Source organism: Palaemon carinicauda, chromosome 8 (assembly GCF_036898095.1).
Source record: "Palaemon carinicauda isolate YSFRI2023 chromosome 8, ASM3689809v2, whole genome shotgun sequence".
NCBI classification, from domain to species: Eukaryota; Metazoa; Arthropoda; class Malacostraca; order Decapoda; family Palaemonidae; genus Palaemon; species Palaemon carinicauda.
In genome coordinates this window covers 156,266,868-156,274,367 of record NC_090732.1, presented here as the reverse complement: position 1 = coordinate 156,274,367, position 7,500 = coordinate 156,266,868, and the positions used below count along the sequence as shown (strand labels likewise).

At 33.2% G+C, this 7,500-nt stretch overlaps 1 protein-coding gene across 5 annotated transcripts in view; it reads left to right on the top strand.

Moving 5' to 3' along the window:
- LOC137646047 (steroid hormone receptor ERR2-like) overlaps positions 1-7,500 on the top strand; it is a 541,572-nt gene that overhangs the window by 448,691 nt on the left and 85,381 nt on the right. The window lies entirely within an intron of this gene.

Genomic DNA, 7,500 nt, shown 5'->3' with positions numbered 1-7,500 from the left:
TAAGATATTTTGCAAAGATATTTTTCACAAATATTTATGGAAAGACTACTGAAGACATCATGATCTTTAATGGCCTTTCAAAATTTTATTTGGAATTCCAAATACCTCGAGAAAAATCTTGAATTTTTATGAAGCTATTACACCAATTCCCAAGGCTCCTGGATAAGTTCTGGTAGCATGCTGTCTAATGTCTTCTTGCCGGAGGGGAGGACATAGCCAAAAGAAACTTGAACGTTCAACACAGGTTGCTGTATTCTGATATACACTGCTTCGATAATCAATAGCCCCCATAGTCATCTTCCTCGTGCATAACTTCTGTGCCCTTAATAATGTCATTTAATTGGGGTTACTTTTGTGCATCCACCGAGATGATGATGTTAGGCTTCATTATTGGAGTAAGCTTAAAAGTCTCCTCCTGGGGATAGTCATCCTGTGGTCAGTGCAGTATACTGTATATTTAGGAGCTGACACTCCCGTTCCACACGACGACACTCCTTAGGAGGAGGCTTCAAGCTTACACAAAGATTGGGGCATACATCAGCATTCCGTTGATGCACATGACATGAAACCTCCATTAAGTGACCTTATTAGGGACACAGAAGTTGATCACAAGGAGAATGAATATATATATATATATATATATATATATATATATATAGAGAGAGAGAGAGAGAGAGAGAGAGAGAGGAGAGAGAGAGAGAGAGAGAGAGAGAGAGAGAGAGAGAGAGAGAGAGAATCCACACTAGGTACTTATTTTCTTTGGAAACAATTCATTTACTTTCATGGAAATAGATCATTCTTATTGTAAGTAGATAACCCTGATCAATCCTGCTCGTACTTTAGGCTTTAATTCAAACTAGAACTTTGTGTCCAGTGAGACAATAAAGCTATTAACAATAGTAGTGCAAAGCTTATGAATTCATAATTCGGTATTCTAAGTTTTAAAGCACGCATGAAGGAAGATTGTCAGTGGTTCCCAACTATCAATGGATACACTTGACAAAACCAAGTATGTTTCATTTTATGTGATAGATACTTCGCCACACGCGCTTGCATGTGCACTTGGTGTTTATTACATAAAGCGATTAATCTAAGGCCAATGTTTCGAAGAAATTTGACTAAATTTGACAAAAACTAATCCAGAAGTTGAGACATGAACGTTTCTTCCACTTTTACAATGTCGATTTTTTGGCAAAGGTAGAAACTTCATCTGGAGTGATATCTAGGTTTTAATTTCCATGCTGACATATTTGGTGTTTTGATGTTTGCTCTCCGGAAAGAAAGACGAAAAAAATGTTGAAGATTAAACAGGGTAATACGCTTGAGGGCATTTTTGAGGCAAAGTGTAACATACAGGTGACAATGATTCTTTTTGTAAAATTTTTGGGGAGTACCTGTCCTTTAATTTATTAAATATTATCGACGCATATAAAAACAAACAAACATCCATCTTTCGATCTGTGTATCTATCAGTAAACAGATATTTGTGAGTGTAGAGTGCAAAGGAATGATACATAGAAGAGGAAAAAGATTCGAGGAAAAAAGTAGGTATAGCTTCTAGAAAAGTGTTATAGCAATTGAATGAAAGGCTAAGAAAAAGGGAACGAAAAAGGGATATTTATAAGATTTCAAACCTGAGGATAAGGCAGATATAGAATTTGGGGAAATTGGGTGTTATCAAGGATAGCGATGGAAATATATTTCATAGGGGTGAAGATGTTAAGAGGAGAATGAGAGAATATTTTGACTATTGAATACTGGAAATGAGAGAGAGAGAGAGAGAGAGAGAGAGGAGAGAGAGAGAGAGAGAGAGAGAGAGAGAGAGAGAGAGAGAGAGAGAGAGAGAGAGAGAGGAATTGGAAGAAGCACAAAGGTGGAGGGCCCACAAGGGAGATACGAAAGTGAAGAGGGCATTAAGTAAAACGAAAAAGGGTAAAGCACCAGGTCCATCGGAGCTTAGAATTAAAATGGTCAAGATACTAGGTACAGAGAGGGAAGAATGAACGCTGGATTTCTTTAGAGCGATATGGGAAGAGGAAATAATGTCTAAAAACTGGGAGGAGAGTCTAATGGTTTCTATATTTAAGCAGATAGGTGATGTCTTGGAATGTGGTAACTACAGCGAACTTACAGAGAAGGGTTGTTGAGTGGCAGGAGAATTTGAAGGGGGTTAGTTTGATGGTAAATGTGGTTAAGACTGAGGTTGTGGTAAGCAGTAAGGAAGGTAGGGACAGGATAACCATACATGAAAATAGAGGCTAGTTTATAAAAAAAAAAAAAAAAAAAAAAAAAAAAAAACAGGTGTAACAATTTAGATACTTGGGATCAACTATAATTCAGGAGGGAGGATGTGAGGCTGAAGTTGAGATTAGGATAAAAGTCAATATCCATAGCACTGTAATATGATCAAAGTTGATGTATCGATTAGAAACGTTGGTTTCATGATGAAAAGAGGAGGGAAAGCTTCAGAGAACAGAGATGAGAATTTTAAGGTAGATTATAAGAACATCACTGCTTGAAAAACTGGAAAAGTATGAAATAAGAAGAATGACAGGTGTAATAAAGATTCCAGAGGTGATAAGAGTGTCACGGCCGAGATGGTGTGGACATGTGTTGAGGTTGGGTGGGGGGTGGGGGGGGGGAGGGAGTAGGAGGGATTGGGAGGAACCTCTTGGGGAAGGGGGAATGATTGAGAGGGAGGCAGAGAATTGATGACGAGATAAGATGAAGAATGATATGGAGAGAAGATGTTGGGTGGAAGAGGATGCCTTTGATAGATGGATTGGGGAGGGTGCATCAGGCAACCGACCCCTTAATTTAGGGCTAACGGTGGGAAAGAAGATATATATATATATATATATATATATATATATATATATATATATATATATATATATATATATGTGTGTGTGTGTGTGTGTGTGTGTGTGTGTGTGTGTGTATCATCATCATCATCATCATCCTACGCCTATTAACGCAAAGGGCTTCAGTTAGATTCCACATGTCGTGTCTATCTTGAGCTTTTAAATTACAGCTTCTCCTGTCATCAGCTACTTCACGCTTCACAGTCCTCGGCCATGTAGGCCTGGGTCTTCCAACTCTTCTACTCTCTCTCTCTCTCTCTCTCTCTCTCTCTCTCTCTCTATAAATATATATATATATATATATATATATGTGTGTGTGTGTGTGTGTGTGTGCTTGTGTGTATGTGCACGTGCAAGCGCTTAAAGCTTACCAGACCATGTGATCCTCAGATGCAATAAAACCACATGGAATATTTAAATTAGCATTCATGTTGTGACCGATTTCGTCTTATTCTATTAAAGACTTCCCCTAGAGCCCCGATACATTGATAGAGGTTAACTTCACAATGTATTTTACAGTGAAAGTAAGACCATATATGCAAATATCTGTAGATCAAAACGTCAGAAAAACGTGACCACTTTTGTTTGCGACAAGATGCCGTCGCCATAGTGAGAGGAGCTTATACCCCATTAGCGGTAGATGAGGAAGCTTCGTGAGTGATACGTCAGATAGGCAGGCTTTTCTAGACCTTCAGGCAGTTACTAATAATTTCGTTGTCCTCATAAGATTTCATCTTAAATAATTTTGAATATGTATGTATAAACAAAAACATACATACATGTATACCTACACATACATTCACACATCTGTATATTTGTATATATGCTTATACTGTATATACATACATACATACATACATACACACACACACACGCACGCACGCTCATATGTGTGTGTGTATATATATATATATATATATATATATATATATATATATATATATATATATATATATGCATACATTTTATATACCAGTACATATACATAGAAACCAACAATAAGTCACAATAACACATGCGCTCAATCCAGATATATATAGATTTTTATAATAGTAAAGATCAAATAGATTAATATTACACAGACACACTGTATACAATATGAGGTATATTTAACAGGTGTCCCTAAGAATTATGAAGCATGCAGATCTCATTGCATTTAATTACTCCAAGTTTGTACATTTTATGAATTCTTGGTATAAAGGAATTGTAGGTAACTGTCTGAAAGTCTAAAAACACCTGCATATTTGACTTGTCACTCAAGAAGTTCCCTTTTCTAATCCTTTTGGTAAAAGCGTGTTGTTGCAAACGTAGGTGCCCATGTTTTTCAGATGTTTTGTCCTACAAATATTTGTATATTAAATAAAAAACGAAACCTGTCATGTCTCACTTAGTATATCAGTTTTTCCTTGAGGTTTTATTATATATATACAATATATACACGCATATATATATATATATATATATATATATATATATATATATATATATATATATATATATATATATATATATATATATATATATATATATATATATAGCTTACTGTAAATATGTATATAAAACTAATATTCCGTACCAAGTAAACAACAAAATGTAATATTTTGGTAATAAATATATCAGTTTAGACGTTTAAATATGTAGTTACCTAATATTTGTAAATTATGCTATTTGCAATATAATAACTAAGTTTAATAGAGATAAGAAGAATAATGAGAAATGCACTCAGAGAATACAAAACGCCTTGAAAGACTTGATTTCGATTGTGCACAAGAGGTAAATTGCCTAGTTCCAAAAGTAATTATACAGAATAGGATGAGCCTCGCCTGTCAGCTAAACTTCCTTTGCATGATCCATGAAATCTACGGTAATAGTAGGTTAGGTTTTGGTTTCTCCAGCGCGAATCGCGAGCAACATCTTTGATAAAATTATTTAAAATGTCTAGATGTTTAATTTTTGTTTTAACCGTCTATTACACAGACAAATGATTGTAATAAAAAACATAACTATTTAGCAGCGGTAATACAGGTGCTGATACTAATCTTACATATAACAACATCAAATAATAATAATAATAATAATAATAATAATAATAATAATAGCGTCTTTTTTTCAGCAATAGCATCTTATGTAACAAGATTCTTCCTACCAGCCAAAATCTCATATGGGCCACTTTTTCGTGTCAAATTATTGAATGATTCAACTTTATTTTATGACAAAATTTTACATCTGCATGAAAAGCCTTGTTATTAAATTGAATGAATTTACCATATATATATATATATATATATATATATATATATATATATATATATATATATATATATATATATATATACAGTATATATATATATACACTGTATATATATATATATATATATATATATATATATATATATATATATATATATATATATATATATATATATACAGTATATATATATATATATATATATATATATATATATATATATATATATATATATATATATATATATATACAGTGTATATATATATATATATATATATATATATATATATATATATATATATATACAGTGTATATATATATATACATATATATATATATATATATATATATATATATATATATATATATATATATATATATATATATATATATATATACACAGTATATATACTGCTTATGTTGTGTGCGTGTGTATATATACTGTATATCGGTATAAGTAATGGGAATCATACAATATGCCGTGCCATTGAATATGAGAAATAAATGATTGCTCTTTAGCTCATTTAATTATTGTATCTAAAACAATGGGATTTTCCTCAAGGAACTGAATAATCTTATTAAAGGTAGTTTGAAAATGGTGCTCATTCGGTAACAAATCTCCGTTGATAACTGAAAAGTCGGAGAGCTTAAGGCTATCTATGAAAGCAACCCTTGATGAAAATAGGCAAAGTATTCTTCAACCTGAAGGATTAATCTCTGGCTCACAGCGCCTTTAGCTTTAGAAATTGTCAAGCTTTTTAGCTCAGGCAGAGGGCAATACTTATGCATAGCGATTGTGTTGTAAGATATTTCGTCTCATTTGTTTGTTATTTCCTTTGTATAACTGAAAAGTTGGCAACAGAATCCCCATTCTCTCTCTCTCTCTCTCTCTCTCTCTCTCTCTCTCTCTCTCTCTCTCTCTCTCTCAAATGTTTCCCTCTGGTGCCGACTTCGCCCTTTGCATTTCATGTGGCCTGAGACATGCAAGATGTGACAGTGAAGCTGTTTGCCGCCAATCTCATCACGCTTCTTGGATTCTCGTAATGCGCATCCACTCAACCACTTACTTGTCTGCTTGACTAGTTGTTGCGGTATGCAGATTGATGTTATTAATTCATATTTCAATAAATTATTTTCATGTTTATTTTTTTTCTATTCATAGCATTTATCATTTGCGTGGTCCTAACTTTACTATAGTTTAACTCCCTGTTGAAGGCGTCATAAAATTATCACATTATTTTTCAATATATTGTGGTTCATCGTTTTTATTTTTTTGCATAATACAGATCTAAAACCTCATGATATCCAACCTGTAGAATGTGTTTTTGCATATTTTAGGAGAAGCTATTTATAAAAATTGAGTCTCTTATCATCACTGGTTCATTACAATTGCTTTCATAATTATGACGCAACATTCAAAGGGAACCTTGGGACGATACGGGGAAACTGTCTCTCGCAAGACGAGTGTTTTGATGCCTCCTAAACTAGGACCAGACTTCCGGGATACTGATGGGCAGATCAGTGGTATTTAGAATCGTTGCACTGCCTAAGATTAGCGATGTTTACCACCAGAAAAGAAAAACGACACTCAGGCAATTAGTAGAGTATCGTAGGGAACCTCTCTCTCTCTCTCTCTCTCTCTCTCTCTCTCTCTCTCTCTCTCTCTCTCTCTCTCTCTCTCTCTCTCTCTCTCTCTCCAGGGATTTTTCTAGTTAAGAAACAGGTTTTTCTGTAGCTATTTCTCTTTTTGTAATGGTAAAAGAAAGTACTGCATAGATATCGCATAAACAAGGATTTACTATGATAAGAATCTCAAGCAGCGTGACGGGGATGAACGCAATTAGCTTTCAAATAATGAATATTAAAGATATAATCTAATTTAGTAATGGAAAGAAAAATATTGGATCCAGTAATCTTTGAAAAAAAAGTCTACGGTAAGTATATTTCACGTTTTATTTTGTGATTGCTGCAAATCCCAAGTGATAACGTTGGAATGATTTTACAAAGAGCAAGTGCTTGAGGAGGTTGACCGATTTATATGATCACAATACAGTATAGAATGGCATTTATTTTGACAGGCCAACGTTGCTTGGAACACTTACACATTAACAGGTTATTTCCCCTTTGATGGTATAGCGTTAAGGGGCTTCACTTTTCCATATTTATTTTGCTTTTTCTGAAAGGAAAATTGGTTTTCATCAATGGTATTTTCATCAATTGAGGCTTAGAGATTTTATATGCATATATATACATATACACACATATATATACACCGGTGTATATATATATATATATATATATATATATATATATATATATATATATATATATATATATATATATATATACATACATATATATATATATATATATATATATATATATATA